Genomic DNA, 17,010 nt, shown 5'->3' with positions numbered 1-17,010 from the left:
CATCACCATGCATTTCTATGGGAGTTTGATCTGTTGTCTGAGTAGCCCCTGCTGGGCACCAGGTCACCCATCTGCCTTCCTATGGGAGGCTGACCTTGTGTCCGCAGTCTCACCCAGGCCTCAGGTCATCCACTTGCATTTCTGTGGCAGTTGTTCCTTTTGTCCAGCCAGTCCCAGGCATGCGCCAGGTCAACCCCATGCATTGCTATGAGAGGTTGACCTGTTGTCCAGGGAGCTGCGGGCAGGATAAGGGTTAATGTACCGCAGCAGTTTTCAACCTTTTTTCATTTGCAGACCCCTTTGGAAACTTCAAATGGAGGTGCAGACCCCTTTGAATTGCCAGTGTAGGTATTCACATACTTTGATTGTAGTCATTTTCATGGACCTCTTTGATATAGTCTGTAGACCCGTAGGGGTACATGGACCACAGGTTGAAAACCATTGATCTACTGTATTTCTACGGTAAGTGGACCTGTTGCCTGGGCAGTACTGCCAAGATTCATGCACTTCTATGGGAGCTGGCAGGAGCAGCTGGCTGTCCGGGTGGCTCGGGGCCTGGTGCCAGGGACCACTGGGGGAGTGGGATGAGGCTGTGGGAGGCTCTGGGGGGTGGCAGAGATAGCTGGATGCTTGGCCAGTTTGGCCCCAAGTGCTGGAGACTGCTGGGGTGGCAGGATCAGCTGCGCCCTGGATGCACACACCCCTTTGGATAAGGGATAAAGAGGGTAAAACCAATACCAGGAACCTCATTAGCAGCCACCTCTGTCACTTGAGAGGTCTCATTAGGCATCTTCAAAAGCTGCTCTCTTTGTCTCCGAGTACATAACCCCGCAGGCCCTGAGAGCCTGCATGGAGGACTGGACTAGCCCCAACTGGACTAGCCTTGTGCCATAGTAGAGCCTTGGGGTTCCTGTCCTGGGAGACCCCTGGGAGGAACCTGATTCAAACACAGGTCTGTCCTGCTCATACTCCTGTACAGGAGTTTGGTAAGAGGGCTCCCAGATGAAGCGAGTACCTTCCCCTTGTCATGCAGCCTGGGCAGGTCACCGCAGGTCATGGAAGCCTTCCCTCCGCACTCCCACCCCCCATTAATTACTGTTAAAATAAAAAGTTCACTGGAGTGGAACAAACATAATTACTTTTTGGGGAGCCTAATTATCTACGTTTATTGCCAGTGCTTTGTTGTAATTGATTGCTAATGGCTTGCTTCGCTCCCGCGTTATCTAATTAATGCCCCTGCAGAAGACCGGATCCCAGGCTTCTCCAGAGTCCCACTGGCCCAGCGCAGCTCAGCCTCTGCTTGTCCCGATGGGCCCTCTGTGAGCTCCAAGCTGCCTCGTCTTCCAGCTCCTGGCTCTGCTGTGCAGATCCCTCTGTGGCTGCTTGATGTGCTTCCCTGGGACCGCTGGCTCAGAGCCCACCTCCCACATCTGGTTGCATCCTCTCTGTAGCCCCCGCTAACTGCTCTGACTTCTGGTGTGCTCTGGCCTGCTACTTCCAGTGGCAAAGCAACCTGGAGGAGAGCTGCTACCTCACAGTGCACAGCCGTGTCAAATGAAGGGTGGACCTGGTTGGAAAAGGGACCGAACGCCCCCTGTTCCCAAGTAGATGCATCCCCCGGGGATTCTCCTGGTCGTGGTGACAGATGTCTCTTCTGCTTTTTGCTTTGTGAGCCCTGCACTCATGAGAGCACGCATGCGAGCATGTCCTGTGGGTGCAACAGTGATGGCATCGCCTGCCAGATCCCAGCGCACTCTGCCGGGGACAGTAGCAGAGGGTACGGGTGTCGCTGGAGTATGCGCAGAAGAGTGAGGCTTCCAGGGGGCTGGCGGTAGAATCTGTCCCAGAGACTTTTACTGGCACTGGCTCAGGATGGTCCTGCAGCCTCATACCAGGGGAATGTGACCTGGTTCCAGCCCCTGGTGCAGTTGCCTCAGTCCTGCCTTCCAGTGCACAGACTGGGGAAGCTTGCCCTGGTTCCAGGCACCAGCGCGTATCTGGGAGCTGCGAGGGTTCAGTTCCCCTGAGCTTTGTAAAAGCTCTTGCTGGGGGCAGGATGGTTGTGTGGGAAGTTGAAGCCACCTTGTTACACGAGGAGGAGGCAATCAGGGGGTTAAATTGCTAAAAGAGCAGCCAAGGAAATCTCTAAGTGTGGCTTAAAGCAGACAGACTCTAGGCCTCAGGGAAGTGGGGTGGCCCACCAACTAAGCTAATCTTTTGGCTTATTTCTCCCATGCAGCAGGTGCAGAGGCGGAAGAAGACAGGCTGGCAGGAGTCCCTGTAGGGAGCAGGAGTCTGCTGGCTGTTTTGACACCTCAAGCATGCAGGAGCCCCCGTGTCATTGTTCAAGGGCTGAGGAGTTGTGCTGTGTACCAGAGGAAGACGGATCCACCTTGCAGGGACAGCAGGAGCCCCCCGTGAGTAAGTACTGCCCAGGGCTCTCGTTACTCTTCCCCCTGCCTCCCCGGGGGATTGACAGGGGTGTGCCGGAGATGGACATCCCTGGAATTTCCATTTCCAGCATGCAAGGGCCTTCAATCCTTCAATGAATTGTAGTCCCCAGCAAAGCACGGGGCCAGTGCAGCCAAGCTCAGCAGAGACAGCCGAAAGGGTCTGAAGAGCAATGCCGGCAGCTGTCTGGAAACGCTGTTGCAGCAGTACAGCAGAATCCGAGTCTGTCAAACCACCAGCAGTACATGCTGGGCATGTCCTCAGCCTTGTTCTCCAGAGCTTGTTTCACAGCAACCACTGGGGGAGTTCTCACTCCCGGACGTTCAGTAGCGCTGAGACACACCGACCCGGCTGTGCTGGTCCGTACTTGAAAGTGTCTGTGCTGAAGGGCTCACAACAGACCTAGGCAGAGCTGAAGTAGAAATGGTGGCAGAGGCCACATCTCTTGAGGCACCCTGGCTTCAGGGATGGGGCTGCCCAGAGACAGGGCACCTTGAGGCAAAGCTGCAAGGTAACTGCCTCTGGGAACTACCCTGCATTGGCACAGGGTGATATTTCCCAGGCAGCAGCAGATTTGCCTGGAGTCAAGGGGCTGCATCCACTAGGCCCAACTTGTTTGTTTCTCTGGGGTTTCCCAAGATACCCCATTCCCACGTGTACAGCTTTAGGCACCTAAATACCTTTGGGGACCTGGCTGGAGCTGCGTGGAGCCTATAGCACAGCTCAAGGTGTGCTGACTCCTCCTGCAATTCCCTAATCACTGGGCTGCTCCTTTCCATCTGGAGGCTGAATCCCTGCTGTGGCAGGAGGGAGCTAGAGGTGAGGCTGCATCTCACTACACAGCCATCAGAGCTGCCCCTTGCTCAGAAATCAGCCAGTGTCTCAACCACCATCTCTTCACTCACCGACAACCACCAGAAGGCAAAGGTGTGCGAGGGGCTGCTGCTTCCCCAGCCGCGCTTCTCTGAGGCCGCGGGATGGGGCAAGCAGGACCTGAGAATTTAATTATCAGCTCTTCAGCCCCCTGACACTCCTCTGCAGGCCTCAGCTTCCTTTGAAGCTGTGAACGCTCCAGATTTCTTTCCGCAGCCCTCGGAGGCGTGGGGAATCCAGGGCAGCTGCTCTGGGAGGCAGCTCCATATGCAGAGAGCCACCACCTGGTGCACGGAAGCTGCTCTGCATTGCACCGCTGGGATCTAGGCTGTGAGGATGCTGCTGGGGGGGTGGGGGGAGGAATGCACCCTGTGCATCATTAGTAGATGACCTTTGACTCCCCAAAGGATCAGTGAAACCTCCCAACCTGTGCAAAGGGTGGTTGTTACACTGAGCAGCTTTACTGGAGCTCAGCCTGACCTTGGATGCCAGGGGGGTGGCCAGGCAGTGGAGCATCTCTTCCGCAGGGCCCTCTGAGATGGAATCACTGGTGGGGTCTCTGGCTCTGACTCAGCTCCCGTAAGTCCCAGGTCACCCAGCTCCAAGAGATGCAAGGCCCCATCAGTGGCACCATGCCAGCCTGGCGCACAGCCTTGCAGAGCTGGGTCTAGGGGAGGAAGCCTGCCGATGTCAGGGGAGCAGCCCCCATCCACTACTCCTCACACCTGCCTTGCCACGCACTGGCATGTCAAGATGCTCCAGCTCCTTCCCTCCCACACTCAGTCAAGCAGCCTTGATTTTTTCTGACATCCTGGAAATGTCAGTGTTTCTCTGGATTAAAGGTCAGATCCCGACAGGTGGGTTTCCAAATGTCATCCCCTCCATCCGTGCCGTGCACCATGCTGCCTGCCTCCATGCAGGAAGAGCACAAGGCCCAGGGGCACTGCCAGGGGGAGCCAGCTGTGCCCAGGTGGGGCACTGCTATGGCACCCCCCACCTCACCCAGGCTGGGCCATCCCACTTGCTCTTGCTGGTGCTACTTGGCTTGAGATCTCCATGAGGCCGGAAGGTCTCAGGATAGAAGAAGGGGCAGGCTCAAGGCTTAGGCTGACACCCCTGACAGCCATTAGCCGCAGCGAACAGGCCTTCTGGATCTTACAGCAGCAGGCTCCGCTGCCTAAGCTCTGAGATCTGAGTCTGCAAGCCAGAGGCTCGCTGACCTCCGTACAAACCCCAGCCACTGTTGGAGAGATCAGAGTGCCCGGGTGACGGGGCTGGGTTGCACGCCCCTGCTGAACAGGGTCTTCTGCAGCTGTCCCACTGTTGGCCGGGGTCCCACCAGGTATCGTCTGTGGAGCAGTTTGGTTTCCCCCTGCAGAGCACGGGCAGTGGAACCAGGCCGTAGGGCGACCCGTGACCTCCAGGGATAGCCAGACAGCCCCTGCTCCCTCTGCGCTGCAACGTGCAGCCGAGTCCTGGCACCGGAGGGGCAAGGGGCTTTGCTGCTTGGGTGCAGCGAGACTCTGCTGGGCTCAGCTGCTCAGGCTGGGGAACCTCCAGTAAGCCTCTAGTGCAGTGGATGTGCCCAGCAGCCCCAGCCCAGCTGAAACCCCCCATGCAGCACCATGGGGCACAGGCCCTGCCATTCTCCAATCAGCCATCCAACCAGGGCAGGAGCACTTGGGGCCACTGCTGACACCCTGACTGGCCGTGCCTCAGCCTGGGCATTGCACCCAGCCTGCCTGAAGTCTCTTGCTTCCCACTGGGGCTGGCTGTGGTGTCCTCACTGCAGCGCTGTTGCCTGCTTCCCCCCAGAGGTGACAGCAGTTCGGTGACATGGGACATTCAAGCTTTCCTCCCTCCACCACTGTCCCTCTGGCTGTAGCGGAGCAGGCTTCCCTCCCTGCCCTGGCGTGGGTTGCAGATGGGTGTTGACCGGGCAGAGTCTGGAGGAGGGGAGCTGATGAGAGCATACGAGCTGCCATTCCCTGGCCATGGCTCTGTCTTGCCCAGTCTCCTGTGTCACACAGGGGCAGAGGGTGACTACCAAAAGGGAGAGCAAACAGGGAACAGCCGGGTTTTCTCCCCTGCTGTGCTCCCGCTTGCAGCCTCCGGCTGCCAGGATCTGTGGGAAGTAGTTCAGAGGCGCCGGTCTCTTCTCCCCTTCTGCTCCTGTGGTGTGGCTCTCCGTGGCCCTACCTCCTTGCCTGCTGGGAAGCCTTGAAATCCATGGCAGTGGAAGTGCAAAGCCTTCCCATAGCACAGCAACCCTGGCACGTGGCTCGCTGCAGGGTGCAGTTGCCGTGGGGGGGATTCCACAGGCTTGCACACGCACACGCACATGTACGCTTGCTCTTCCCTTCCCACCTCCCACTCTCCTTTGGTTGCAATTGTCTCCTGCACGGCTGTCATTTGAAGTGATCCCCGGGCCCGGCTGTCATGGTAACCGGCTTGTTTGTTGGGCTGCACGGCAAGGCCGCTCATAGCAAGCCCTGGCCCTGCCAGGAAGAGGGCAAGGGGCTGGGAGGCCTGCAAAGGGAGGTGCTTCTGAGCTGGGTGGACCAGGGGATGTCAAGGCCAGGGAAGACGGGGCTCCCTGGCCGTCACGGCACAAGGGCAGCACCGAGAACTGCACTCACCCATGCTCAGGGTCAAGCCAGCCCCTCTGCAGCATCTCCCCCAGCCTGTGCCTGCCTCCTGGGCGAAGCCAGGGAGCAGAGAGAGGGCAGGGTCCTCTGCCTATCCAGGCAGGATGCTGAAAGGCTGCAGGGTCACCAAGAGACATCTGGGACCTCCCGCCTCGGGCTGGCTCTGGGGCTCGCTAATGGCCACGTGGCATGCAGCTGTGTTCTCCCAGCACCGGGGTTGGGGAGGAAGGAAGTCTCCACTGCTGGGGAAACTGAGGCACAACAAGCTAAGTGACTTGCCCGAGGGCAATGGGTGGCTGAGCTGGGTGGGGGCATGGACACGCTGCCAGGCTCGCTCATCTCTGCCCCATGTCACAGTGTCTTTTCCTGCCCCTTCCCAAGCAGCAGCAAGGGACCCTGCCTGTGCCTGCATGGAGCCTCCCTCTTACAGCTGAGTCCTACCCAGAGTGGCCCAGGTGGGGTGAGACGTGTCAACTGAGGCATCGCTCCCAACTGCGTGTCTGCAGGCCGGCTAGCAAAGGTCAGTCCCCTTCCAGCCCTCAGCTCCCCAAGCCAGCACCTGGGAGAGCGTGTGGGACGGAGGTGGGGGGGATGTTCTTCAGTGCAGGAAAGTGTCAGCATGGGGAGACCTGGCAGAGACGCAGGGAAGGCGAGCGAGACAGCTTGCCAGAGAGGCGGCAGCTGGTCGCGAGGCACTGCGGGGACCCGGGGCAGCCATGGCATCAGATGGCGGCTTCACACCCGAGCTACTCAGGGAACCGGGTTTTCCTTTGCACAGCAGCCGTGCGGGAGCTGCCAGCCACCCGGCCTCTCTCCCGGCACTTCACCAGCCTCACCCCCTTGTCAGCCCCCTCCCCTCCTCTGCCAGCGCCGCTAGGCAAACAAGGCTGGGCTGCCATGCGATTGCAAGCAGGGTCACTGGACGTATGAAGCATTCATACCACTGCAAGCAGCAGTGCAGTAGGGTAAGACAGGAGTGGACAGACCATGTGAACCTCTAATGCGGGGCAGCTTTGCCTCATCTGGTAGAGAATCACCCTGAAACTACGTGGGTGTATGACACACTGCTCTGTCTCAGCTCACCCTAGGGCACCCCTGGCTAAGGGCAGCCAGGCTCCTACCTGCTCTGCTGTCTCCTAGGGGCAAGGTGCAGCAATGGACCCCCTAATTTGTGTGCTATCCTGGGAGAGCAGCGAGTCTGTCCCTTCCAGGGTAAACGATACACTTACCCTGGAACACAAAGGCCACATATGCTGCCATAGGGACTAGGTGCTTATCTGCCAGTGCGGTACATAAATGCAATCAGCATACAGTCCACCCATCCTTGTCCCACATGGAGGCCGGCTCTATGCACCACCACAGCACCAGCAGGATGCACCTTGTTTCTGGTGACTCTGCACTCACCTGCCAAAATAACCCAGCCAATGCAGCAGCTGCGCAAGCCCTTCCCTGGGAGTGGGGGGAGGGAGGGGATAGTGCTGTAGTGCCATGGCAGAGGCTCCCAGCACTCAGCCATCCCAGCACAAACTGCCCTCCCACACTGTGCTTTGGCAGGGATCTGCCTACTGATGGCTTTCAATTCTGCTGCCCGACAGTCAAGAGTCCCCCTGGCTTTGAAAAGGCTGGCACATGCACCGCTCCATCTGCAGTAGCACAAGAGGCTGACCACCCACCCACCAGTCCCTGCCTGCTGAACTGGAGCTGTTCCCAAGGGCCACGGCAGCAAGCAGGCCAGATGAATCTACTGCAGACGACCCTGGTGCACGGCTCCATGGCAGGTGAGGGGTTTCCAAGGACTAATGCCCTCGCCACTGAGCCCAGCGCTTTTGGAAGAGAGCAGAAGTAAGTGTAATACCTACCTGGGGACACCAGAGAGCGCGCAGGAGGAGAGAGAGAGGCCAGGGGCTGAGAAAGGAGCAGGTTTAAAAGTGCAGCCACATGATAGAAAGGTAGGGAGAGGGGAACAGAGCAGGGACAAATACCTGAGCCCCAACCCCAGCAGATGCACGGACTCAGCAGAGCCCAAGGTGAGCCCAGGAGGAGAGAGAGGGGACAGCAGGATGCCAGGATGGTTCCAGTGGGCTGTGAGAGGAGCCACGGTGCGCACAGTCTACCACGGGCCCGGCCAGCCCAACAACCAGCCTGGCCCTGGGCCATCCTTGGGTCATATCAGACTGGTTGGCAGGAGAGATGGATCCAGACTGAGCCACCCCCCGCAGTGTCCGACATCCGTGCTTAGGCCTATGTTTTGCCAGAGGCCCCGGGCTGGAGTTTCACAGGCAGGCAGGGGTACAGCCACGCATTTCTTGTTCATTGCCTGGCACTACTGGCCCTGGTGCTCCCTCAGGCCATGGGATGAAGGATGTTCCCGAAAGGCATGGGCTTATTACTCCAGAGCTCATTTCCAGAGAGCTGAGGCCAGGCCCATACCTGGGACCATCAGAGGCACTAGAAGAGCATGTTCCAAAACAGCTCCATGCACATGGTGGGGAGAACAGAGCAGGGAAGAAAGCCAACCCCAGCCCCTTTGAACATTAGAGAGCAGGGAAAATATGTCACCACTGAAGAGTAACAGCCTACTCCTGCTACCACCCAATGTGGCAACCCCTTTAGCTCAGAAGGTCGAGGTCTGTGCCTATCACCCACCATTATGGGGGTCCTGCTGATCCCCTGGTTTCCAGTCCTGGTTTCCTTCTGGGACCCCAGGCTGACATTGCCCAGCCAGGCATCCAAGAGCAGGGACTGAATCTCTCTCCCTTGCAAAGCACTTAAACATTAGTGCTGGGCACTTGCATCTTCCAGGGAACCTCAATACGAGATGAGAGTCCTCAGTGCTAGTCAGGAACAAGCCTGAACTGGGGCAGAGGGGCTTGGACACAGGCCCAACCCTCACACCCCTGATTTTGATGTAGAAGGGCCAGAAGAGCCATACTCCCAGGTCCAGACCAGCCCAGCCAGCCTGCTCCCAAACTGGATCAAAGCTGCAGTTTTATCAAGGAGAACAAGGAGGTTGAAAGCTCCTGACATTTTTGGTCTCCCCAAAACTCATGTAGGTACAGCCCCAAACATCCCTTTATCACGACCCTCTATCTGCTGTCTGCCCCTCCTGGCCAAGAAACGACCAGGCTTCATGGTATAATAGACATAGAGCCATCTCCTCCAGACCAGGACTGTGAAACAGACCCTGGCAGGAGTCTCCACTTCCCAGGGTGGGAATTTGCTGGGGCAGGCCTGGCTGCAGGGGTGCATTGCAGACAGAGCTGCTTGGACTCTTTTTTTAATTTAAAATTTTCCATATTCCAAGCCAAATTAGCCAAAACAAATGCCAAATCCATGAGTCAGTCCAAGGACCATCAGTGGCCCTACTACCGGCAAACATCCTCCACCCCCATCTGGGGCTTCAGATGTTTCCAAAACCTTTGGCAGACATCCTACTTGCAGGCACAAGCCTGGAGGCTTGGAGTTCGGATGCCTAATTTCCCTTGCCCTCAGCCATATGGCTGCAGGAGCAAGCTAAGTTACAGTCTCCCCTTTCCATGAAGTGAGCATAAAGTCAAGAGGAGAAGGAGCCACCAGGATGCTGCTGCCCTTTCCCAGTCACAGGGGATTGTCGTCCACCTGTTTTACCTGTGGCAGGTTTGGGTGTGATGTCTCGTGCTATGTCAGGGCTGACGGTAATTGTACTGAGCGGATAAATGATGGATTTGTATAGCATGGTTTGGATGAGGCTGATCCTACCTCAGGCAGGGTGTTGGACTGGATGTGACCCCTGGAGGTCCCTTCCAGCCCAACTTCTCCATGATTCCCCAGCAAGCAGCCTGCTCTCCCCTCGGGGACATTGCCAGCTCCCCCTGAGCCGCTGATTGGCTCCCGCTTCCCTCGGGAGATGGCTCCTGCCATGGAAACGCTTGGAAATTGCCAGGAGAAATGAGGGCTATAAATCACCCTGGCGTTTGATAGCGAAAGGCGCTCTTCTTTCACAAGCTGCACGAAAGAGAGCCGGGTTCTGGGAGCAGGGTTCATTCCTTCCCAGGGGTGCAGCCTGGGACATCCCATTTCACATGGGCCAAACCCTCTCCGAGCGCTGCCCGGCGAACTTTCCCAGGGCTTATTGGCATGCTGCTGCTCAGCAACAGGTTACTTGTCAATAGGCGGGTTAGGAGCAGCAGGGGAAAGGAGCAGCAATGGGCCTGAAAGAAGACAGGCGAAGACTTTACTAGTGAGCGGATTTCTAGTATATGGGCAGGCAAAGCCTCCCCCTCCTGCTGCCTGCCCCGTCTGGGGCAGCATAAGGATGAGAGGATGTTTGGAGCATCAGACCCCATGAGCCTGGATATTCACATTGCAAAACCTTGGCAGGTGCAAATGCTTTTCCACAGCAAGTAACCTGCTGCCTCTTCTCCTTAGGGAAAGGCAGGTTGCGCAGATCAGCTCCATGAATACGCTGCATTTGCTGCTCCAGTCCCTGAGTGCACAGCCGGGTCTGTTATCTTCTTTCCTTCCTCTCCGGCTCCCTCAGCACAAAACTCAAACACTCCTTGCTCTCACCACAGGCTTTAGCTGCAATCGGGGCTGCCCAAGGCTGGAGAGACAGCCTCTGCCTCAAAGACCCTGCAAATGAGTAGGACAAATGGGGAGGAGGAGGGGAAAGTTATTGCAGGCATAGGACCATGGCACAGGGAAGCCTAGGCACGTTATGCCCTGAAATGGGGGCAGTGCCACTACCTCGGTGCACTGCTGGGTCCAGACCAAGTCAGAGTGTAAGAGTGCACGTCTGGCAGTCACCTGTCCTCTGCGGAGGCTGGATCGCATCCACGCTTCCCCAGGGCATTCCCACACTGCGCACATGTCCCTGGGGCTTGGTACCCACACCACCCTGGGGACCTGCATTACCTTCGACCTGGCTTTCTACCACAGATGTTAACCCAGGAGCCAAAACAGCCCTTCTGGGTCCAAGTCCCAGCCGTAACGAACCCCCTCTGCCCTCCCTTTCCCCCCATCAGCAGAGACTCCATGTCAGGCCCTGCATTTTCAGGCTGCCAGATGATGGTGCAAGACATGAAGGGGGCCACCCTGCTCCACCCCTGCTGTTCCCCTGCCAGTTCTGCCCTCTGAAGGGGAGCACTCCTGGGGTGCTGGAGAGCAGACCCAGGGGTGACCACACTGGTCCTGCACCTTCTCAGCAGAGCGCCTCCCCCTGCCACTGCCTTGCTTGCCTTCTCCCAGGTTGGTGGACAGAGCGGTGCCCCCCAGCTCCCCCCAGCTTTCAGCTTGAGAAATCCAGCCGCTCCCACCCAGGAGGTGGCAAAGGGCCTGATCTTGCAGGTTGCTCATCTTCTCCAGGCATTGCTCTGCGTTGAAGCTACTAGGCTGGCACGGACATGCCCACGCCCCCAGTGCCCATGAACCACCTGCTCCGGAGGCAGGCAGGCGGCTTCAAAACACTTCCAGCGGCGCTGTGAGTTATGGCAGCTGGGGCGTCCCACTGTCACACGGCGCGGCGTGGCCGGGCTAACAGGGATCAATGTAATCCTTCCCCGCAGTGCGTGCCTGTAATTGTCGATCTATTAGAACTGTAATTGTGTTGGGACCGCGCCAGACTTGAGAAAGCAATTAGTGCAGGAGCCAGGCTGGGGGAAAGAGAAAGCAAGTGTCTGTGAGGCTTCCCCCACTTACCACTGCCCCTGCCAGCACAGCCAGGGCAAGGGGGCAGAGGGACATTGCAGGCTCCTAGAGGGGAAGGAAGGGATACTGCTCTCCAGTGGCTTATCACATGGGGATGTCTGGGCTGTTTCAGCTTGCTGCATGGTGAAACCAGCCAAGCGCATAAGCAGGCAGATACAAACGCCTGCCTCCGGCGCAGCCCGGCCAGCAGCCTCCTAGCGCCTTCGCACAGTGCAACACCTTATTGTTTTTAACCAAGAAGGGAGCTAGACAATGCACCGCTGACACCCATGCAATGCTGAGGTAGGGGCAGCTGTCAGACGTGCCCCTCCTGCAGGCCTGCTGAGACCCAGCTGTGCACAGAGACCCCGGACAAGGGCTACGTAGATCCACGGGATTCACAACAGTCTCCAGAGCTGCACTGAGGGTTCAGTCATTTGCACAACTCAGCTGTTTCTGGGTAGATTTCGGAGGGCTCCAAGCCGAGGGAGAGAAGTGGCCGTGCGTCTGTGAGTGATGGTGTCCAGGAGCATTAGCTGCCCCTGGGTGCAACCATCCAAGGCTCTACACCAAGCCCTGCAGTAGGACTGTTGGCCTAAAGCACAGGCCCAGGGAATCACTGCTACTCCTTGGCAGTACAGGGCCTATGCCACACAGCTGAGTCCCCGGAAGGCAGGGCTGTGGCTGCATGCTGGACACGGCAGGACAGTGTCATGTCACGTGTTACACATCATGGGCCATTCCTGGAACCTGGTCCTGTAACAATGGCCATGCTCCATACATAGCAACCCCCTGCTTTCCTAGTGTGCCTGTCCAGGCTGCGTCTGGGCGCCATGCACAGATGAAGTCAATAGTACTTCTTGCTGAGCAGGCCAGATGGTCCCTGCTCGGTCCCAGCTGCAGAGGCCCAGAGTCACACGGGCAGATGTAGCAAGTGTCAGGGAGTTGGGAAAGACAGGGGAGGGGATGTGCTCCTGCAGGATTCTCTGTTCAGGTGTCTCCCCAGGATGAAAATGCTTGTCTCTCCCTCCTGTGTGCTGAGCACCTTCTCACGCAGGACCACGAAAGAGAAGCAATCTCCACATGGCTGCCAAAGACCTGCACGGCTTCCCGGCCTCTTATTTTTTTAAAGCCATTTTTCGTGTCTCAAGCCAAATCAGCCAAATCAAGTCCAAATCCATGAGTCAGTCCAGAACCGTAAGTGGCCCTACAACCGGCAAACTTCCTCCACCCCCGCCAGGGGCTTCAGATACAGGCATACCTCGGAGATATTGCGGGTTCGGTTCCAGACCACCGCAATAAAGCGAGTCACACGAATTTTTTGGTTTCCCAGTGCATGTAAAAGTTATGTTTACACTATACTGTAGTCTATTAAGTGTGCAATAGCATTATGTCTAAAAAAAAATGTACATACCTTAATCAAACAATACTTTATTGATAAAAAATTCGAAGTGAGCAAATGCTGTTGGAAAAATGGCGCCGATAGACTTGCTCGACGCAGGGTTGCCACAAACCTTCAATTTGTAAAAAACGCAATATCTGCGAAGCGCAATAAAGCAAAGTGCAATAAAACGAGGTATGCCTGTATTTCCAACGTCTTTGGCAGGCATCCTACATGCGGGTCCAAGCCCAGGGGATTGGACGCCGCCAAGTTTAGCCTGCCCTCGGCCATATGGCCGCAGGAGCAAGCTAGGAAGGAGCCTCCCATTTCCGTAAAGTGGGCTTAAACCCCCAACACCTCGGCAGGTACTAAACCACGCCAGAAGAGCAGTTATCCCCTGGGCGCTTAAGCAAAACTGCCTTCATGGACCCAGATACAGGGTGTTTCCCCACTGCTGCAGGGCGTAGCAGAGACCCACCCCAGGGAGCAAGGAGCTGGTTAGCCTGGGCGGCAGGCTTTCTCCACAGCGCTGGGCACTGGTGACCGGCTGGAGTCAGCTCTCCCTCGACATCACGTTGGCACTTCCAGTCTTCTACTCGCTTTGAGCCTCAGCCGGGGTTCAACCATCCCCACCCTGTCCTGTCCCTTCCCCCGGGGCCTTGTTCTCACCTGTGGCATTGTTGGCATGTCTCAGTGCCTTGCACGAGCTACACATTCACCCTGCACGCGGCTCTGCACATGTGCAGCTCTCACTGCCAAGCCGCAGGTTCCTTGGCTAGGGGCAGAACAAGTAAAAGCACATGGTGCCTACAAATTCAATAACGTAATGCCCATCTCGGTGCCCCCAAAGCAGCATCCCCATCCCTTGTCACTGCTCCTCTCTGTGCCCATGATTCCTGCTGTGTTGTCTACACAGAGTGCAAGCTCTTTGGGGCAGAGATGACCATACAACACAACCCAATGGGACCCTAATCCCAGGTTGGGCCTCAAGGCATTTCTTCAACATTCATAAACATACTGATGATGTTTCAATTTCCGCTTCTCTCTGGCTTTCTCTTTTCTTTAAGAAATACTTGTCGAGACTCCCCATGAGACAGAGGAACTAGAGCGGGAATCTCAGTGTTTGTCCTTGATCCTGAATGAAGCAGTTACGGAATTACCCTGGGAAACTGCAATACTCCTCTTTTGTACCACATTCATTATAATAAACAGCTCCCTAAATGCAACCATATTTGCAACCCTCTTCTGCGGATAAGATCAGGACTTTATTAAAGCATTAAGCCTGAAGAGCTGTAATAATGGAGACCTAAATGATTCTTGCCGCTAAAAGAAAATGGGCTGAGATAAATCTTTAGGGGGAAAGAAAAAAAGAGGAGGGGGAGAAAAGAGAAGCTGGTGAAATGGAACCGAAGTAGGCTTCTGCTTTAGATTATAAACCACCTTATTGGCACAATAGACTCAGGCGGGGGGAATACTGCTGCACCGAATAGGCATCTGTCACAGTTGACACAGACAGTGTGAATGTGCCGCTAAGTGAATGGGAACCTGGGGCATTTAAACAAGAAGAGGAGGTCACAATGAAGGCAGCGGTCAGTGGTAGTACTATGGCAGGCCCAGTTGTGGATCCTGTGCACCAGGTGCTGTACAAATACAAAGCAAAAAACAGTCCCTCTCCTAAAGAGTTTAAATCTCAGTAGGTAAAACTAACTTGAGTGGGGAGGCAAGCAAAGGCAGGAAGAGGGGAAGGGACTTGCCGAGAAAGTCAGTGGCCCCCAGCCCAGTGCCGTGTCTGCTGGAAAATGCTTTCTCCCCAGAGTGAGACTGAAGGGCAGCCCACACCATGGGGTGCTGGCCACCCCCAGCCATCTGAGTCTGGGGAGCATTATGCTTGCGTGGCATTAGCCGGCTAGGCTCTGATCCGGAAATGCCCTGCAAGAGGACAGCCCCTCAAGGACCTATTAAGGCTGGCAGCTGGTGCAGAAACAATTTGGGGGCTCTAGTGAGGAGATTCCATGAAATGTCATCTACTTGGCATAGCCCCGCTGGGATCTCCCTGGGCACCGCCAGCCAATCAGGAGGGGCTGGTAACAACCCGGACAACCTTTTCCAATGAAAACTTTTCAGCGGGAGTGAAAAATGTCTGTTCCTTTTGAAGCTTTTCTGGATTTTTTTCAACCAAGCAGTTCAAAGCTGTTTCTTTGTATTCACCACTGTCAGGATTGTAACAGTGGTTTAGGACAGGGAGGTTTAACTTCCATTTTCTGCCTTTTTCTCTCCCTCTCCATTTCTCCACCAGAAAAGGAAAAAAGGGAGGAAGGAGGGCAACAGACTCAAAATCGGTTCTACTTGAATGGAAAATGTTTCGTCTCAAATACATGGTCAGAAAAATCCTGGCATGTCTCAGATATAAACGTGTACAAAAAATGTTCTGTCTTGTCAAAAAACAATTTGTCCACAGCAGCCGGTACGCAGGACCTTTGTGAAGGATCATCACGGCACTCGGGCCCCTGTGATGGACCCACCCTGCGTGGGTCCTCCAGCTGCCTGGTACAGCCATCTTTCCAGGGCCTACTGGGAAAGGGGTCCCATACATACCAGCCTGCCACCCTAATAATCAGTCTTCCAGCTCTGACATCTGAGGATCATTTGAACGAGAACACTTCGCCCCGTACAGGGTGCCCTTTCTGAGAAGGTTAGAAGCCACTAAATTAAAATACCCAGTAGTTTGAAACGTTAACATCAAATCATATTTGGATTGACTCGGGCAGTTCACGTAATTTATCTCTTCTCGGCCTTCTGTCCTTCTCCACCAGCAAAACACAGTTAATCACTGTGATAATGGAGGCAAGGCTCTGGTCGAGAGGGAGCGAGGAATGGAGAACTCTGATTAAAGGTCACCAACTCACTCCCGAAGTGGCTGCCAAGGTAACGAAGACGGAAAAAATGCATCAAAGCCGTGTCCGAGGCCTGACAACATCCCGGCCGCAGCTCTGATGGCACCGAGGGGCTGAGCCTCATTTCCCAGCATGAGCCTTCCTCTGGTCTCTGTAGTGTAATTGCACCCTTAGGCAGAAAAGGTCCTGGCAGGTTTGTCTTTACCCAGGGTGCCACCTTCCAAGGGGGCCCAACCCACTGACTGGCTGCAAGTAATGGGAGCTTTGGCACAGACTTCGGTGGGCTTTTCCATGGCAGGTTCATAGCATGTGCTTGACTATGGGCAGGGGACTCGTCCCTCTGGTCCTGATGGTGATTGTGGTCAAATCTTCTGCACTGTTCTGTGAACACGGGAGCCTGGGAAGTGATGTGGGCCGGGCTGCTGCAGTCGAGAGGCTCAGTTGCTCCTGATTCCCCCAAAGGTCTCCCTCCTGGCAGGCTGCAGAGCATCACAGGCCTCTCACGGGGCCCAGATGGGGCATCCTTTGTGCTTCAGAATATCTGACCCTCCCGCCAGCAGTTGGCAAAGCTCAGGTTCAAAGAGTGAGGGCTTCTTCTTCAAATATCAGACACCCCCCTCCACTTCCAGCATCACTCCTGGCTAGATAGCTGGAAAATGTAAGTGCCTGCCCTGGGCAGCCCAAAGAGGCAGCGATCCCCCTCTCCCTGGCACAAAGCACGCATGCTCAAGTGCCAGTCCAGCCTCACTAAATCACTGCCCTGCAGCTCCTGGCCCTCCCCTCAGCCCGTGTGTGACTGCAGCAGATGCAGCGCCATAGCGAAGCTGGCTGGCATGTGGCTCCTGCCTTTGCCCTGTGTTGTGAGCCGCACCACATCTGTTGCCATGCAGTCTGTCTGGGAGCCTCCCTCTGCCTTTCTAACTGGGCAGGCATCTGTCCTTGTGTAGCTCGCTGGCACGCTCATGGAGCGACCGCGGCGTCACACGCCTGCCTGGCTGTGAGCCTCTTCAGCTCAAGATCCCTGCGGCGAAGTCTTTAGTCCTCTTCAACCCCCGGCACAGACCCCTTCAAGAAGCATCCGCTCTTTCAGAGCCTTCCT

The 17,010-nt window shown here is 56.1% G+C and overlaps 1 long non-coding RNA gene across 2 annotated transcripts; it reads left to right on the top strand.

Moving 5' to 3' along the window:
* Positions 1-2,242: 2,242 nt before the first annotated feature.
* LOC149853860 (uncharacterized) lies at positions 2,243-15,913 on the top strand. 2 transcript variants are annotated; one of them, XR_016439009.1, is made up of 3 exons: positions 2,243-2,421; positions 6,357-6,492; positions 7,568-15,913. It is a non-coding gene; the product is annotated as an uncharacterized LOC149853860 (long non-coding RNA). The 2 variants fall into 2 exon arrangements; XR_016439008.1 differs by having other exon boundaries at positions 6,354-6,492.
* The last annotated feature ends 1,097 nt before the right edge of the window (positions 15,914-17,010 follow it).

The sequence above is a fragment of the Crocodylus siamensis genome, chromosome 13 (genome assembly GCF_052110815.1).
Source record: "Crocodylus siamensis isolate JL-2025a chromosome 13, ASM5211081v1, whole genome shotgun sequence".
Lineage (NCBI taxonomy): Eukaryota > Metazoa > Chordata > Crocodylia > Crocodylidae > Crocodylus > Crocodylus siamensis.
The sequence above is the reverse complement of the archived record's forward strand: the minus strand, read 5'-3'. Positions and strand labels throughout refer to the sequence as shown.